The sequence below is a fragment of the Myxine glutinosa genome, chromosome 5 (assembly GCF_964187855.1).
Source record: "Myxine glutinosa chromosome 5, kmMyxGlut1.1, whole genome shotgun sequence".
Classification (NCBI taxonomy): Eukaryota; Metazoa; Chordata; class Myxini; order Myxiniformes; family Myxinidae; genus Myxine; species Myxine glutinosa.
The window spans coordinates 164,384,120-164,402,611 of NC_136265.1; the positions used below are offsets into that span (position 1 = coordinate 164,384,120).

At 54.2% G+C, this 18,492-nt stretch overlaps 2 long non-coding RNA genes across 3 annotated transcripts in view; one reads left to right on the forward strand and one right to left on the reverse strand.

The window, feature by feature from the left end:
• The window catches only part of LOC137426806 (uncharacterized), a 9,664-nt gene extending 3,115 nt beyond the window's left edge, over positions 1–6,549 (forward strand). The window contains exons 3-4 of the long non-coding RNA XR_010984407.1: positions 2,932–3,034; positions 6,122–6,549. This is a non-coding gene — a long non-coding RNA (uncharacterized LOC137426806). The remainder of the gene's footprint in view (positions 1–2,931; positions 3,035–6,121) is intronic.
• LOC137426807 (uncharacterized) overlaps positions 1,108–18,492 on the reverse strand; it is a 70,541-nt gene continuing 53,156 nt past the window's right edge. For both annotated transcript variants that reach the window (XR_010984408.2, XR_010984409.2), the window contains exon 5: positions 1,108–1,533. This is a non-coding gene — a long non-coding RNA (uncharacterized LOC137426807). The remainder of the gene's footprint in view (positions 1,534–18,492) is intronic.

Consider the following 18,492-nt stretch of genomic DNA (forward strand, 5'->3'; position numbering starts at 1 on the left):
AAAATGAAATCATATGGTGAGTTAGATTGGAGATAAAGGCGTGAGAGAGACTCAATGGCCTTGAAGTTACAGGCATTTGAGAATTCATTTCGTTCTATAAACGGCAACTTTCATCGGATTTTCTTCTCGTTTTTTTTCAACCGAGTCTAAAACTATGTTAGCGACTGTGAAAAATGAAATGATATATCGAATTTAAAATAGATATCGACACATTGCCGTCGGTGTCATGTTGGGCGGTGTATGATACACCATGACGCGATTTTAAAAAATATATCTCTGCATTTTCCCGCGTGTGTGGAATGTTTGTGGAAAATTAAATATTTCAAATAAACCTATTTAAAGTGTATGCGCACATAACTAATAAAAAAAACGAAGAAATATCTCTCGGTAATTTCCTGAAACATATTTTACTTCCGGCTAATATGTTGAATGAAATAAAAACGAAGAAATATATGTCGGCATCATTGTTGACGTTTTTGTGACGACTATCATCAAACGAAATAGTAATATATCATAACGGAAAAGCAAAAGCGAATTTTTAATATATATCGACACATTGCCGGCGGTGTCATGTTGGGCGGTGTATGATACACCATGACGCGATTTAAAAAAATATATCTCTGCATTTTCCCGCGTGTGTGGATTGTTCTCAATTATTGCTGACACCGAGTCTAAAAGTAAAACCATCGATAAAAATGAAATCATATGGTGAGTTAGAAAGGCGTGAGAGAGACTCAATGGCCTTGAAGTTACAGGCCTTTGAGAATTCATTTCGTTCTATAAACGGCAACTTTCATCGGATTTTCTTCCCGTTTTTTTTCAACCGAGTCTAAAACTATGTTAGCGACTGTGAAAAATGAAATGATTTATCGAATTTGATTTGAAATAAAACTGGGGGAGAGCAAGACACCACGGGCCTACAAAACAGGACTCAAAGCTATGCGAGTTAATAAAATGGTGGATATTTGTTTATAGCCACTCCCAGAATGGGTGGAGCTATGGGTGGAGCTACTCTGCAAACCGAGTAAGCCACACCCCGGACAGACACCCAACAGATAGACAGACAGACAGACAGAATCATCTACGGCTATTATAATATAGATATATATATATATATATCAGGATCATGGAATCACAAAGAAAGTTCAGTAATATCAATCAATGCAAGCAAGCGTAGATTATCTACATATACGCACCATCCGAGTCTACATGTCTTAGATTAAATGTCACAGGAGTGTGCCGGAGCAGCAGTCGTCCGAGTTCTTATAGACGCCTCTCAGTGGTTAGGGAGAGCATCACACCTGGGTTCAACTTAGATACATTTTCATTACAACTTTGTCAAATAAACTACCATATCTATCGAGTCCTCTCCACTTGTTTGCATATTGTTTCAAATGTTTCCAAGCTTCTGGGGATGTCTTGCTTTTGTCTTTATAACAGTCTTGGTTGCAAATAATGCAGCAGCCAGAGGTAATCTCAGCACTCCTCCTTTTCTGACCTTTACCAAATGATGTTGCCATTGTTTACATCAACCTGAAAAAGACAAAACAAACTTAGCAAGTGCAATAGAATTATGTGTTCCATATATCTAAAAATAGATGTGTAAAAATATCTTAAATATTAATGGTACTATTAGTGAACATTTTAAACCTTAAAATCTTATCGTTATTGTAAGTACAAAAATTATGGTAAGTAAGAGAAATATCTTATCTTTAGCGCAAATCCATGTTCCGACATATGACACTGCTGTGGAAAAAATCTTCAACAACTAGATGTTAATAAATTCTACTTGAACATATAAAGGTTGTTAGAATTTAATGGTACTAGGGCATTGCCCGTACTATATCTATATCTAAAATTATATCCCCCCCCTCTATTTACATGAAATGGTTTGGTCCAAAGCGAACGGCTTGTGAGTACAGTGACAATCCCCCCCCTCTATTTACATGAAATGGTTTGGTCCAAAGCGAACGGCTTCCGGAGTTTGGTAAAGAAATCGCCATCGCGTGCACAAACGCGCAGGAAAGCGAATGAATCGCAAATTCGTTTTTATTAGTTTTAAAACATAGTTTAACGCCAACATAGTTTGCAAACGTGAAATAAATGAATACGCTCTCAAATGTGCCATCCGAGGCAGAGTGTGTCCGCCACGTTCGGCACACGCGATAGTTCGCTGCTCTCTGATTGGTTGAATCGTTTTTTGGACATAGCTCGGTAAGTAATTGTCCGATTAATATGAAACCTTGAAAAGGCACATCCTCGGGTCCCCAGCAATATACCTGGCAAGTTAAAAGTATATCGGACCCGTGGTTGTCGAGAAACAGCGGTCACAGACAAACAGACGTACAAACGTACAGAGATTACTGGAATTATAGATAGATAAGACTTTCAGCTGTTGTCAGAATATCTGGAAAAGAATCTCTGAAAAAAATTAATAAATAATAATGGTAGAAACAATAATTTCTTCAATAACTCATCAAATATTAAGAAAATGACAATAGCAATTGTACTTTTGAATTCCTTAACCTCAAAAACATATATTTAGAAACAAAAATTATCTTTCTAACTTAATTAGAAGTGGAAATCTGGCCAAATCAGTATTATTGGTGGCCATCTTGGAAGCGCCCTCTGGTGGAGTTAGCCCACACTTTTGCGAGGGGTGGCCCGGCTAATTTTTTTTAGTCTTGCCTAATCATCCAAAATATGCCTTCAAACCATGGTCCTGAGAAAATGGTCACGGAATCTATAAGCTGGTCCCTTACTGGTCTGGTCATCTCGTTGCGACTTTCGGGATGTGTTCAGTTACCAAGCAGCTTGCTATCGCTTGACAAGCCCGCCGTTCCTTAACGGTTTTGAACGGATCACTTGCTTGAGTGCTTAAGCAGCTTGGTGAGCGCTTTACAAGAAACCCTGGGTGACTTTCATCATCAGATTTGTCCAAACATCCCAATCCCGCACTCCTTCCCGAAGCTCTGGCAGAGACAGCTTGGTTGCAGAGTTCACCCCCATCCATCCAGGATCCAGCACTTGCAAGGTCTGCCTCTTCATCTTCATCCCTCAACCATGCACACGACCCAGCTTGGTTTTCATCCAGACTTTCTTTTTCTGCACACATGATGTGCCCAAAGTATTGACAGTTTCTGTTTTAGCATCAGTACTTCTAATGTACCTGGTGGTCTAATTACCTCCGCTACCAAAGGTGGATGAAGGTTATGATTTCACCCCTGTCTGTCTGTCTGTCTGTCTGTCTGTCTGTCCATTTGTTTGTGAACAAAATATCTCAACAAGTTGTGGACGGATTCAGACGAAATTTGGCAGACATGTAGTGTGTGTGACAAGGACGAAGTTATTAGATTTTTGTGAAGATCCGGATTCGGATCCGGCTGGTGGAATTTTTAAAGTGATTCTTCACCATTGAGTGATATGGCCAATCAGGTGGAGGTATGCTCTCTACTGAGTGTTTGTTCTTCTTGCAGTCCACGGAATGTTTAACATTCGTCTCGAACACCACATTTAAGAACTGTAAATCTTCTTCCCTTTTTTTTTCACTGTCCATAACTCACATCCATACATTGCAACTGAAAATATCAAAGTATTCGCCAGAATCTTCTTAGTTTGTATTGTCACATCTTTATCTTTCCAGTTCTCTATCCTGACATTGCTGTTCTCCCCAATACTGTCTATTAATTTCATTTATTATAGAACCCAGGAAGATGAAACTTTGCATTATTTCCAGGTGATCATCTCCCAATCTGAACACGTCTATCTTCTTAGTTGAAATATTTTGGTCTTTTTTTTTTAGTCCTCTTCACTTTTTGCAGCAGTTTAATCAATTCTTCTTCACTTTCTGCAGCAGTTTCATCAAGTCTTCTTCACTTTCTGCATCAGTTTCATCAAGTTCTCTACTTGCTACAGCAGTTTCATCATCAAGTCCTCTTGACTTTCTGCCACAGAGTGCTATTGTCAGCATACCTTCGATAGATTGTTCATATATATCTTCCTCTGATCCTGACTCCAACCTCTGTCATCCCAGTTTGATTTCCTCATGATGTACACACACAGATTGAACAATTAAGGGGAGAGAATGAACCCCGCCCTCAACTCCTTTTCCAAATCCAAACCATTCTGTCGCTCCATACTCTGTTCTTACTGTTTATTCTTGCTTAGTGTAGACACTTCTTATCAGACATAGCAGGTGTTTCGACATTTCCATTTTTCTCAGCATAAGCCACATCAATTCCTCATCAACACAAAGGCTTTGCTATAATCTATAAAACAAAGATACTGTACCCCTTTCTTTAATATCAGATTTGCGATTTGATCTCGAGGATTTATTCCTCCTCTGAAACCTGCTTGCTGAACAGGCATTTCTCACTCGATGAAGTCTTATATTCTGTGATGAATGATATGTATTAAGATCTCGCTAGCAAGCGAACTCTTTCGCCACTGCGAAACCTGCCACTGCACCTGCCACTCTTTCATTCCTCTTTTCTCCCGCCTCTGGAACAAACTCCCTCACTCCCTTCAATCCCACTCCTCCCTCCAGGTCTTTAAAACAGCTGTTCACCACCATCTCTTATCTTCCCCCATCCAAAACCTTGATCTTTTCTACCCCCGCTAATTCACCCCAGATCCACCTTGTTTGAAATTCCAACTTCTTTCCTGGAAGTCCTGGCAGTGTCCATATGTTTTATACCTCTCCCACTGCCCCCTTCCCACGCCCCCCCCCCCAAAGCCCTCGCCCTCTCTCAGATCTCTCGATGTCTCCATGTCTCTCGGTCCCTGCTCTCAAATGTTGTGTTTGTGTCCTTCCCCCTCTCTCCCCATCTTGTCTACCGCTCCCTATGTTATATGTTTTATGTGTCGGTTTGTCTTTCTGTGTGATTAATGTTCGCTCTTTCACGAGCCTCGATATTGTATACAAAAAAAAAAAAAAAAAAAAAAAAAAAAAAAAAAAAAAAAAAAAAAAAAAAAAAAAAAAAAAAAAAAAAAAAAAAAAATCAAGGCAATATTCCGGTTATTTGAACATTCTCTTGGATCCCCTTTCTTTCGCAATACGCAACTTTCAAAATGACATAATCCACCCCAGAATGCTCGGTGTGCATGCGCAGAAACCCCAGGATAGTTGCGCGCTAGAGCAAAAGAAAGTATATCACGTGTCCAGGATAAGGATTGTTACTTGGAATGCCTCACAAAGCTCTAAAAGAAGTCAAAATACTTGGACAAGTACCAGAGAGAAAGGGCTATGCCTTTGCACAACGAAAGACTAGTATAGGAGAACTTTCTCAGTTTGCCAAACAGGCACCTGCTCATACTGCAAACTCCCAACCATGTGGACTGGTGCAAGGCCCGAGGCCCTTTAGGAAGAAGCACAAGCACGCTAGGGGCATAGGAGGGGGTTTATTTACAATGTGAATGTGGGGCCAAGGGGAAGCATATGATGCAGTTCAAAGCACTTTAATGTGCAAGTAAAGCAATCAGTTTAATGTGCTGCAATCAAAAAAGGGGATGCAAAAATGTACAAGGGAGCAATTTCAAGCAATTTAGGGTGCAAGTAATTAAAATGTACAGCAAAGAAAAGAAGGACAGGGTGAAAGAGCAGAGCTATACCGAACTTATAAAATTACTTATCCAAACACATTACAAGGGCGCCCAATCAGAAACATCCACGGAGGGTAGAGAAGGTAAGAGATAGAGCAGAACGAGGTGGTTTTGACCTCTTTGCTCCCCGTGCATGGGTCGTCGAACACACGCTGCCCATTCGCTGAGGAAGGGGTCAAAAGGAGGAATACTGGTTGGTGTCGAAGGTGCGTATTGAAGAGGTGTGAGTGAGGGGGAGCGGGTGAGGTGCGAGTAGGAAACCAAAAAGAGGTGCGTATCTGTGGGTTCGTCCTGAAAAGGACGGTTTGTGGTAGTGCCTTCTTTGTGCTCCTGCGTCCAAAGTAGATGAATTGACAAGAGAAAAAGAACCCGTAAGGGAGTCAGCTTAGCTTAATTGTGTGAGATGAGAGAATAACTTAATATGTGCTTGTCAATGGACTTGGTCCTCAAGAACCTGCCCTGTACGGTGCCTAAATCGCTCGCTCACTCAACGCTCTATCCCGCAAACTCCATCCCACAGCTCCAGCTCCTACCTGCCGTCGACCAAGCCAAGAGGATCCTCTCATGTGTCTGTGCGGACACACTGTTTATATAGCGGCCTGGCGGGGGCGGGGATTTGAAGTGGACCAAAAGAGACATTAGGCATGGTTAACGGCATCTGCAGTGCCCCCATTGGTGCACGCCCGATTTCCTCAGGGTTGGCACCGCCCACGTGAGATTTCAGTCACAAAAATGCCCATCATTCCCCCGGACGTGGCATGCATTGGAGCATTGGATCAACGTAGGGCTAGCATCTCTTGCTGTGTATTCTGGGGAGCCAGCCCAGAGGGCGTCGTGGTTGTTCGTAATGTGGTGGAGGCGTCGTGGTTTGAGCAATGGAGAGTGTGTACAATGAGCTTGTATAATGTTCAAATATTGTGAAGTGTTAATAAATGTGTTTTAATGGTTTTACAGTGTAGTGATTATTGTAGCATTTGTAACAAGAGTGTGGTGGAGGTTTTAGCAGGCGATTGAAATTGGGCTTTGGTGCACATATGCAAATTAGGTGGTGGGCAAGGGGTGTGGGAGACCGCTTGAGGTGCACAGCTGTTGTGGGTTAGGTTAAGCCGTTAAGGTTAAGTATCATGTGCTTGAAAGCCTTGTATGTGGATAGGAATTCAGGTATGGAAGGAAGGACTTTGCACGATGGAGGATGTCCAGTTGGCGGCAGGCATTTGGTGCCAACTTTGAAATGTGGTTTGCCCAAGAAAGATAATGGCTGATAGTGAGACCCAGGAGTTTGAATCTGAATTTCCTCAAGTGGATTGTTTAAAAAGTAGATCGGAAGGGAGGGGGTGCTCGATGGCCCTTTCGAAGAGAGACAGTGAGAGTGTGAGATTTGTCAGGATTGAATGACATATTCCAAGTGTGTTGACCATCTTGTGATTCTATCAAGGTCTGAAGAGAAGGAAAAGGCCTGCCTGTCTGAAGAATGAGGGATGTCACAGCAGAGGATGGAGTCATCAGGAAGAACTCAATTTAATTTGTTAAACCTGATCTCCCTTTGGTAAATCCATGTTGACTACCTTAAATTAATTTAAATTTATTGAAATGGCTCCCTATCCGTTAATTCATTGTTTCCAACACCTTTCCCATAACTGAAGTTAAACTAACTGGCCTATAGTTCCCCAATTATTCTCTGGATCCTTTCTTAAATAGTTGTTACATTTTTACGGCGTAACCCATCGGGCCAAGCCGTCTAGAACAGTGTTTGTCTGTCCATATGGATGTAAGTATGTCCCCTCAAACGTATACCAATCAGAGCTGAGGATCTAGTCACATGACAGGGTGATGTGATTATGTCTGATGTCATTACGGCGGTGCGGCGGCTGACTTTCCACACACTGCCATTTTGATTTATATGCCGTTCATGCCAAATATATCGTCGAACCTATCATATATCACAATCGCCATGTTCTACCTTTACACTTTTCATTTAGTATGAAACACAAACAAACCCATTGTTAAAATGACCATCAAATATCGAAAGCATCGGCGTTACGGCTCTTCCAACAATACGGTATGTATAGGCCTTAGGCTTCATGCCTCACCTTCGGACTGCATCAGACAAATTAAGCCCAGGTTTCTTAATACAGTAGTGTTGTAGTGCGGTGTTTGTTTTGCCAATAAAGGAAGCAACAACGATGTAAACACAAGCGTCTTTATTCAAAGGGTCAAACTATAGCACTGCCGTGCTCGGGGCTGTGTGCCCCGTGTATATCCCGAGGCCACGCCTACCCCTCGGGCGTGGCCGACACCCTCCTGGTGCGCGGAATGATGTCATCGTGCCAGCGAGCCATCGCGTCCGCCACACGCGCCCCCCCCCCAGAATTCCCGCGCACCTGAAGGGTCAGTTTGTGGGGCAAACGGATGACCCGGCCGAACTGCCCTCTGGCGGCGTCTGGGATGCCGCCGGCTGCCCCTGGGATGGGTGCGGGGCCGGGGGGCGGCGTGCCGGTGGGGTTGGGCCGTGCAGGGGATCTGCCCGCCGGGGGGCGGCCCCGACGCGGGGGCTGAGCCACTGGCGGGGGGTGGTCCACGTCGAGGTGGGCCGGTTTGAGGCGGTCCACGGAAACGCGGTCAGGAGTACCGCCGATGTCCAGGGTGAAGTGCTTCGCCCCGGTCTCCAGCACGCGGAAGGGCCCGTCGTACGGGGGCCGCAGCGGTGTCCGGTGGGCATCGTGTCGGACGAACACGTACTCCGCCGTGCGAAGCTCCGGGGCGACGTGCGTTGGCGGGTGCCCGTGGTGCGCCGTCGGCACCGGGGCGAACGTCCGGGCAGTCTACTGCAGCGCGGAGCACTGCTGCGCCGCAGACCATGGTGCCGTGGAGTCGGGGAGGAACTCGCCCGGCACCCGCAGCGGTTGTCCGAAGACCAACTCCGCCGCGGATGCGCGCCGGTCGTCCTTGGGCGCCATCCAGAGGCCCAGCAGGACCCAGGGGAGCCTGTCGACCCAGCCGCCGTCGCGGAGGGTGGCCCGGAGCGCGGCCTTCAAGGAGCGGTGGAAGCGCTCGCACAGGCCGTTGGCCTGGGGGTGATAGGCCGTGGTATGGTGCAGCTGGACACCGAGCCCCTGCGCGACCGCCCCCCAGAGCTCTGAGGTGAACTGGGGGCCGCGGTCGGACGAGATGTCCGAGGGGGCGCCGAACCGGGCAACCCAGGTGGCGATGAACGCCTGCGCGACATCCGCCGCCGTCGTCGCCGCCAAAGGCACGGCCTCCGGCCACCGGGTGGTGCGGTCCACCATGGTGAGGACGTGGGTGAAACCCCGCGAGGGGGGCAGAGGTCCCACCAAGTCCACATGAACGTGGTCGAACCGACGTTCGGGCACCGTAAACGGGGCCAACGGGGCCTGGGTGTGGCGGTGCACCTTCGCGCGCTGGCATGCGAGGCACGGCCTGGTCCAATCGCGGACGACCTTCCGGAGGCCATGCCAGACGAACTTGTCGGCGACCAGCCTCTGGGAGGCCTTCGTGCCCGGGTGGGATAGGCCATGGATGGCGTCAAAAACCCGGCGCTGCCAGCCCGCGGGCACGATGGGGTGAGGCCGCCCGAGGGAGACGTCGCACAAGAGGGCCGTGCCCGCGCCGCCGAACGGCACCTCGGTGACGCGGAGGCCCATGACGGCGGTCCGCAAGGCCTGGACGTCAGGGTCGGTGGTCTGGTCCGCCGCCATCCAGGCATAGTCGATGCCGAGGTGGACCGCGTGGGCGACGGACCAGGAAAGGCAATCCGCCACCGGGTTGTCCTTCCCCACGACGTGCCGGATGTCCGTTGTGTACTCGGACACGGCCGCGAGGTGACGTTGCTGCCGGGCTGACCACGGCTCGGCGACCTTGGCCATCGCGAAGACCAGGGGCTTGTGGTCGACGAAGGCCGTGAACGCACGGCCCTCGAGCAGATGGCGAAAGTGCCTGACCGCCAGGTGAAGCCCGAGTAACTCGCGGTCGAAGGTACTGTACCGGCGTTCGTGCGGGCGGAGCTGCCGGCTGAAAAACGCCAGTGGTTGCCAAGCTCCACGCACCCATTGCTCGTGCACCGCACCCACCGCGTAGTCCGACGCGTCGGTGGTGAGGGCGATCGGTGCATCGGGCGCCGGGTGCGCGAGCATGGTGGCGTTAACCAGGGCGAGCCTCGCGCCCGCGAACGCCGCGTCCATCTGCTCGGTCCAAGCGACGTCACCTTTGCCCGGCTTCCCCCGGAGGGCTTCGTGCAGGGGGCGCAGGAGCTGGGCGATGCGGGGCAGGAAACGGTGGTAAAAGTTTACCATGCCCAGGAACTCCTGGAGCCCCTTGATCGTGCGGGGGCACGGAAACCCCTTGACCGCCTCCACCTTTGCTGGTAAGGGGATGGCCCCGTGCCTGGTGACGCGGTGCCCCAAAAAGTCAATCTCGGCGACGCCGAACCGGCACTTGGCGGGGTTCACGATCAGGCCATGCTGGCCCAGGCGTTCGAAGAGCGTGCGGAGATGGCGGAGGTGCTCTTCACGGGACGCGCTTGCGACGAGGATGTCGTCCAGGTAGACATAGATGAAATCCAGGTCGCGCAAGACGCTGTCCATCAGACGTTGGAACGCCTGAGCCGCATTCTTCAGACCGAAGGGCATCCGAAGGAATTCAAAGAGGCCGAATGGCATAATGACGGCCGTCTTCGGGATGTCCTCCGGCCTGAAGGGGACCTGGTGGTAGCCGCGTATGAGGTCCACCTTCAAAAAGCAGGACATGTTCGCCAACCGGGCGGAAAAGTCCTGCATGTGGGGGACCGGGTAACGGTCGGGGGTGGTGGCATCGTTGAGGCGGCGGTAGTACCCGCACGGCCGCCATCCCCCGCCAGGCTTCGGCACGATGTGTAGCGGCGACGCCCAAGCACTCTTGGAGCGCCGCACGATGCCCAGCCGCTCCAGCGTAGCGAACTCCGCTCTTGCCACCGCGAGCTTCGTTGGTTCGAGGCGGTGGGCCCGGGCGTAGACCGGTGGCCCGACGGTGGGTACGTGATGTTCCACACCGTGCTTTACGGCCACCGCCAAGAAGGTGGGCCGCGTGAGGGCCGGGAACTTGGCGAGGAGGCGGGTGAACTCGTCCGCTGCCGGAAGCATACAAACCAACCTCGCCGTGACCGAACCGCTCAGCGAGCCGCTCGGTGAGCCGCTGAGTGAGCCGCTCAACGAGCTGCTCAGCGCGCAAGCAAGCGAGCTGAACATTTCAGCCTGGACAAGGCGTCTGTTCTTCACATCTACCAACAACCCGTTTGCACAAAGGAAGTCCGCACCGAGCAGTGCCATGGGGACACTAGCGGTTACTGATGTCCACGTGAAGCGTTGCCCTCCGAACCGCAGGGAGAGGCAGCGCTTCCCGAATGTGCGTATGGGTGTTCCGTTCGTGGCAAGCAACGCGGGGCCCCGGCCCGCGGTTCGCTTGTCGGACATAGAGGCAGGGATAATGCTCACCTGTGCACCAGTGTCGCATAGGAAGCGGCGCCCAGACAAAGTGTCCGTTATGAAAAAAAGGCTGCCGGAATGGCCGACGCTCAGGGCCGCTACCGAGCGCCGGCTTTGTAGTTTCCCGACTTGCCGAAGGAGCACGGCGGGCAACAATTCCACGCCTTGTGGCCAAACCTGGCGTGGAAATGGCACCAGGTTTGCGGCGAAGGCGGAGGCCGCGGTGGTGGTGGGCGTGGCGTGGCAGCGGCCCCGCGGTGTGCATCAGCCTCGAGATCCACGAGGTGTGGTGCATCAGCATCAGGGTCAGCCCCGGGATCCGCGACGGCCGCACCGAGCTCGCCCGCGTGTCACACGCCACGAAAAACTTGTCGGCCTCAACGGCCAGCGCTCGGGGTTCCTTTATCATTGAACCGGCCAACGCGAGGCGTACCTGTGCCGGCAGCTGGCGTAAAAAGTGCGCCCGGAATAAAAAATCCGGTGTTTTCTCCCCCAGTAGCGACAGCATATGGTCCATTCGGACCGATGGTCGCGTGTCGCCGAGGTCGGGAAGGTCCAGGAGGCGGTCGGCCCGTTCGTCCTCTGTGAGGCCAAACGTGGCGATGAGGCGACGCTTGAGCGCCTCGTATCTGTGGTCGGCCGGTGGGTTTTGCAGGACGGACACAACGCGGGCGGCTGTGCCTGGCCCGAGGGCGGCGATGACGTGGAAGTAGCGCGTCTCGTCCGCCGTGATGCCACGAAGCTGAAACTGGGCTTCGGCTTGCATAAACCATATCTCCGCCTGAGCTTCCCAGAACTCGGGGAGTTTCACCACGACCGCGTTGCTGCTCGTCATGGCTCGTTCTGTAGTTCAGCATCGGCGGAACTAGTCGAGGTCACCAAATGTAGCGCGGTGCTATGCGCGCGACTTGTTTTGCCAATAAAGGAAGCAACAACGATGTAAACACAAGCGTCTTTATTCAAAGGGTCAAACTATAGCACTGCCGTGCTCGGGGCTGTGTGCCCCGTGTATATCCCGAGGCCACGCCTACCCCTCGGGCGTGGCCGACACCCTCCTGGTGCGCGGAATGATGTCATCGTGCCAGCGAGCCATCGTGTCCGCCACAGTGTATCGTTTCAGTAGTATTGCTTTTGTAATAATAATAATAATATTGTAGCGGCTGCCGCTGGGTTTTCACAATCGCCTTGCACCTATCAAGGACGCGGAGCGATCACCATGCCGGGCTCGTCCAGGACGCCCGGGCAGGCCCGCGCTCAACTTGCCAGGCCTCGGTCGGGACGCCCGGGCATGCCCGGGCATGCCCGGGCAGGCTCGCCCTCAACTTGCCAGGCCGCAGCCAGGACGCTGGGCCACGCCCCCTGGCGCCGGGCCTGGGCAAACCCCCTGGGTTAATCGATATATATTGCTGCCCGATAAACGGGTTTTCAGAGTGCCTGAGTGTTTGATTTCATTAAAGCAACTCGGATGAATTCTAGCTTTTTGTCGCGTCCATTCTTCCGATCGACGTGGGAGCCCCAGCTCCTTCAATATAGTAAATATAACCATAACACTTTAATCCCAATGTCAAGAATACAAAGTTGTTGGATTGAAGCGGTGTATGGTTCATGAATCAATGATCTGAGCGGTGTTTGGCACTAATATTAATAATCGCAGAAGTAAGGAATTAGCCTCAGTTTTTTTTAATGGTAATAAAGCGCGGCGTTACGCGCGCTGCTTGTGAGCAAGGAGGAAGCGGACAAGCGGTAACATATAAACGTCTTTATTGTAAGACTACACTGTAACACTAAACTCCTCCGGGCTGGTCGCCCGGGGTATATCATGAGGCCACGCCTACCCCTCGGGCGTGGCCACCGCCCACTCGGTGCGTGGAATGATGTCACCACGCCAGTGGGCTTTTGTGTCCGCCACACGCGCCCCCCCAGAATTCCCGCGCACCTGGAGGGCCAGTTTGCGGGGCAGACGAATGACCCGGCCGAAGCGCCCCCTGGCGATCGGCGGCGTCCGGGGTGCAGGGATACCAGGTGGGATGCCCCTGGCTGCCCCTGGGATGGGTGCAGGACCGGGGGGCGCCGTGGCGGCGGGGCTGGGCGGTGCCGGGGTCCGCCCGCAGGAGGGCGGCCCCGACGTGGGGGTCGGGCCACTGGCGGTGGATGGTCCACATCGAGGTGGGCCGGCTTGAGGCGGTCTACCGAAACGCGGTCAGGAGCACCGCCGATGTCCAGGGTGAAGTGCTTCGCCCCGGTCTCCAGCACGCGGAAAGGCCCGTCGTACGGGGGCCGCAGTGGTGTCCGATGGGCATCGTGGCGGACGAAGACGTACTCCGCCGTGCGAAGCTCCGGGGCGACGTGCATCGGTGGGTGCCCGTGGCATGCCTTTGGCACCGGGGCGAACCTCTGGGCGGTCTCTTGCAGAGCGGAGCGCTGCTGTGCCGCGGACCATGGTGCCGTGGAGTCGGGGAGGAACTCGCCCGGCACCCGCAGCGGTTGCCCGAAGACCAACTCCGCCGCGGATGCGCGCAGGTCCTCCTTGGGCGCCGTCCGGAGGCCCAGCAGGACCCAGGGGAGCCTGTCGACCCAGCCGCCGTCGCGGAGGGTGGCCCGGAGCGCGGCCTTCAATGAGCGGTGAAATCGCTCACACAGGCCGTTAGCCTGGGGGTGGTAGGCCGTGGTTCGGTGCAGCCGGACCCCGAGCCCCTGCGCAACCGCCCCCCAGAGCTCCGAGGTGAACTGGGGGCCACGGTCGGATGAGATGTCTGAGGGGGCGCCGAACCGGGCGACCCAGGTGGCGATGAAAGCCTGCGCGACATCGGCCGCCGTTGTCGACGCCAAGGGCACGGCCTCCGGCCACCGGGTGGTGCGGTCCACCATGGTGAGGACGTAGGTGAAACCCCGCGAGGGGGGCAGAGGTCCCACCAGGTCCACGTGGACGTGGTCAAACCGGCGTTCCGGCACCGTGAACGGGGCCAACGGGGCCTGGGTGTGCCGGTGCACCTTGGCGCGCTGGCACGCGAGGCACGTCCTGGCCCAGCCGCGGACGGCCTTCCGGAGGCCATGCCAGACGAACTTGTCGGCGATCAGCCTTTGGGAGGCCCTCGCGCCCGGGTGGGACAGGCCGTGGATGGCGTCAAACACCTGGCGCTGCCAGCCCGCGGGCACGATGGGGCGAGGACGCCCGAGGGAGACGTCGCACAAGAGAGCCGCGCCCGCGCCGTCGAACGGCACCTCGGTGACGCGGAGGCCCGTGACGGCGGTCCGCAAGGCCTGGACGTCGGGGTCAGCGGCCTGGTCCGCTGCCATCCGGGCATAGTCGATGCCGAGGTGGACTGCGTGGGCGACGGCCCGGGAAAGGCAATCCGCCACCGGGTTGTCCTTCCCCGCGACGTGCTGGATGTCCGTCGTGTACTCGGACACGGCCGAGAGGTGACGCTGCTGCCGGGCCGACCACGGCTCGGTGACCTTGCCCATCGCGAAGATCAGCGGCTTGTGGTCGACGAAGGCAGTGAACGCCCGGCCCTCGAGCAGATGGCGGAAGTGCCTGACCGCCAAGTGAAGTCCGAGCAACTCGCGGTCGAAGGTACTGTAACGGCGTTCGGGCGGGCGAAGCTGCCGGCTAAAGAACGCCAGCGGTTGCCAAGCTCCACGCACCCATTGCTCGTGCACCGCGCCCACCGCGTAGTCCGAGGCATCGGTGGTGAGGGCGATCGGTGCATCGGGCGCCGGGTGCGCGAGCATGGTGGCGTTAGCCAAGGCGAGCTTCGCGCCCGTGAACGCCGTGTCCATCTGCTCGGTCCAGGTAACGTCGCCTTTGCCCGGCTTACCTCGGAGAGCTTCGTGCAGGGGGCGCAGGAGCTGGGCGATACGGGGCAGGAACCGATGGTAAAAGTTCACCATGCCCAGGAACTCCTGCAGCCCTCTGATCGTGCGGGGGCGCGGAAACCCCTTCACCGCCTCCACCTTGGCCGGCAGGGGGACGGCGCCGTGCCTGGTGACACGGTGCCCCAGAAAATCGATTGTGGCGGCGCCGAACCGGCACTTTGCGGGGTTCACAATCAGGCCATGCTGGCCCAGGCGTTCGAAGAGCGTGCGGAGGTGGCGTCGGTGCTCTTCGCGGGACGCGCTGGCGACGAGGATATCATCCAGGTAGACGTAGACAAAATCCAAGTCGCGCAGGACGCTGTCCATCAGTCGCTGGAACGCCTGAGCCGCATTCTTCAGACCGAAGGGCATGCGCAGGAACTCGAAGAGTCCGAATGGCGTGATGACCGCCGTCTTCGGGACGTCCTCCGGCCTGACAGGGACCTGATGGTAGCCGCGTATGAGGTCCACCTTCGAGAAGAAGGACCTGCCCGCCAAACGGGCGGAAAAGTCCTGAATGTGGGGGACGGGGTAGCGGTCGGGAGTCGTGGCGTCATTGAGACGGCGATAGTCCCCGCACGGTCGCCATCCCCCGCCGGGCTTCGGCACGATGTGCAGCGGCGACGCCCAAGCGCTCTCTGAGCGCCGGACGATGCCGAGTCGCTCCAGGGTAGCGAACTCCGCTTTTGCCACCGCCAGCTTCGTCGGCTCGAGGCGGCGTGCCCGGGCGTAGACCGGTGGCCCGACGGTGGGGATGTGATGGGCCACCCCGTGCTTGACGGCCCCCGCCGAGAAGGTGGGCCGCGTGAGGGCCGGGAAGCCGGCGAGGAGGCGGGTGAATGCGTCCGCTGCCGGAAGCGTACAGACCAACGTGGCCGGAACCGAATCGTTCGGCAAGCCGCTTGGCAAGCCGCTCGTTGAGCTGGGCAACGCACATGCGAGCGAGCTGAACGTCTCGGCCTGGACAAGCCGTCTGCGCTTGACGTCGACCAGGAGCCCATTAGCGCACAGGAAGTCCGCGCCAAGCAGTGCCATGGGCACGTCGGCGGTGACGAACGTCCATCGGAAAACCTGCCCTCCAAACCGCAGAGAGAGGCAGCGTTTTCCGTACGTACGGATGGGCGTCCCGTTCGCGGCAAGCAGCGCGGGGCCCCCACCCGCGGCGTGCTTGTCTGACGTGCCGGCGGGAATGACACTCACCTGTGCTCCCGTGTCGCACAGGTAACGGCGCCCGGAGAAGGTGTCCGTTATGAACAGCAGGCTGCTCGAACGGCCGGCGCTCATCGCCACAATTGAGCGCCGGCCCGGGCGTTTCCCGACCCGTTGAAGGAGCACGGCGGATGACACCGCCGAGCTTCGTGGCCGAACTTGGCGTGGAACCAGCACCAGGTGGTGCAGCTGGAGGAGTGCGGCTGGCTCCGCCAGGCCGGTGGAGTCGACGGGTTTCCCCGCGGTGGCGGTTTTCGCCGCGGCGGTGGGCGGGGCGTGGCGGCGTTCACGAAGTGCGTATCAGCATGCTGCTGAACCACAGCGTGCTGTAGAAGATGATGCTGTGGAACATCAGCGTGCTGTAGAAGATGATGCTGTGGAACATCAGCGTGCTGTAGAAGATGATGCTGTGGAACATCAGCGTGCTGTAGAAGATGATGCTGTGGAACATCAGCGTCGAAGGCCGTGACGGCCACGCCAACGCTCGCCCGCGTGTCCGAAGCGGCGAAGTACTTGTCCGCCTCGGCCGCCAATGCTCGGGGTTCCGTTAGCCCGGTCCCGGCCAACGCGAGGCGAACCTGCGCTGGAAGTTGGCGACGGAAAAGCGCCCGGAATAGCGAACCGGGGGCTTCGTCGCCCAACAGTGACAGCATATGGTCCATTCGGACCGACGGGCGCGTCTCACCGAGCTCGGGGAGATCCAGGAGGCGGTCGGCCCGTGCGTCGTCCGTGAGGCTGAACGTGGCTGGGAGTAGCCGCTTGAGTGCCTCGTACTTGTGGCCGTCCGGTGGGTGGCGAAGGACGGACACAACTCGAGCGGCCGTGCCGGGCCCGAGGGAGGCGACGACGTGGCAGTAGCGCGTGTCATCGCCGGTGAGGTGCCGAAGCTGAAATTGGGCTTCGGCCTGGACGAACCAGACTTCGGCCTGAGCCTCCCAAAATTCCGGAAGTTTGACGAAGGCGGCCATGGCGATGGCGTCGCGTGTGGAAGGATCGCTCCGGCAGATCCAACGTCGAGGGTCACCAGTAAAGCGCGGCGTTACGCGCGCTGCTTGTGAGCAAGGAGGAAGCGGACAAGCGGTAACATATAAACGTCTTTATTGTAAGACTACACTGTAACACTAAACTCCTCTGGGCTGGTCGCCCGGGGTATATCATGAGGCCACGCCTACCCCTCGGGCGTGGCCACCGCCCACTCGGTGCGTGGAATGATGTCACCACGCCAGTGGGCTTTTGTGTCCGCCACAGTAATACCATTTTCGAAATATAACGTTAATATTATAGTAAATCTAATCGTAACACTAATCCCTTCGTAGTGACTGCAAACGTACTGGAAGTTCAAATATACCAGCTTCTACATATCAAAGTAGCGGCAGTTTTGTGTCCATTACGTCATTACGTTTATGATGTCATTACGACAGCTAACACCATTGACCGACATTTTAATTTACTAGTAGGTCTACACCCGCTCAGTATGGGAGTTGCAGAAAGGGTCATTCCTCTTTGGGGTATATAGATTACATTCGATATATGGTGGGGTCTCAAGAACATTGGCTGTGTTCATTTACCAAGTTTCTTGTGGAGAGATCGCCAAGTGGTTTCAGCATTCGAGCAAGCCCTCCATTCAAAACCGTTAAGGAACGGATGGCTTGGCAAGCGCTAGCTAGCTGCTTGGTAAATGAGCACACCTCCAACCCTTGTGGGCTATATAGATTACAATAGATCTTTCTTCAGTTCTGTAAGTAAAACGTACGTCACGGATGTCGGGATTCCTTCAAATTTCTTTATTTAATGTTATAAACAGCATTAGCGACTGTTTAAAAAGCTACTCTTAAGTGTTGGTTTTTTTTTTGTTTTGTTTTTTTGTATACAAGATCGAGGCTCGTGTAAGAGCTAACATTAATCACAAAACATACAATAAAGGGAGCGGGAGACAAGATGGGGAGAGAGACGGAAGCACACAAGTACAACAGCAGAGAACAGGGAGCTAACATTAATCACAAAACATACAATAAAGGGAGCGGGAGACAAGATGGGGAGAGAGACGGAAGCACACAAGTACAACAGCAGAGAACAGGGACATCGGGAGATCTGTGGGAGGGAGAGGACTTGGGGGGAGGAGGCATGGGAAGGGGAGGGGGGTAATAAAGGTATAAAACACATGGACACTGCTAGGACGTCCAGGAAAGAAGTTGGTATTTCAAAAAAGTGGATCTGGGGTGAATTAACGGGGGTTGAAAAGATCAAGGTTTTGGATGGGGGAAGATGAGAGATGGTGGTGAACAGCTGTTTTAAAGACCTGGAGGGGGGGGGGGGTGGGATTGAATAGAGTGAGGGAGTTTGTTCCAGA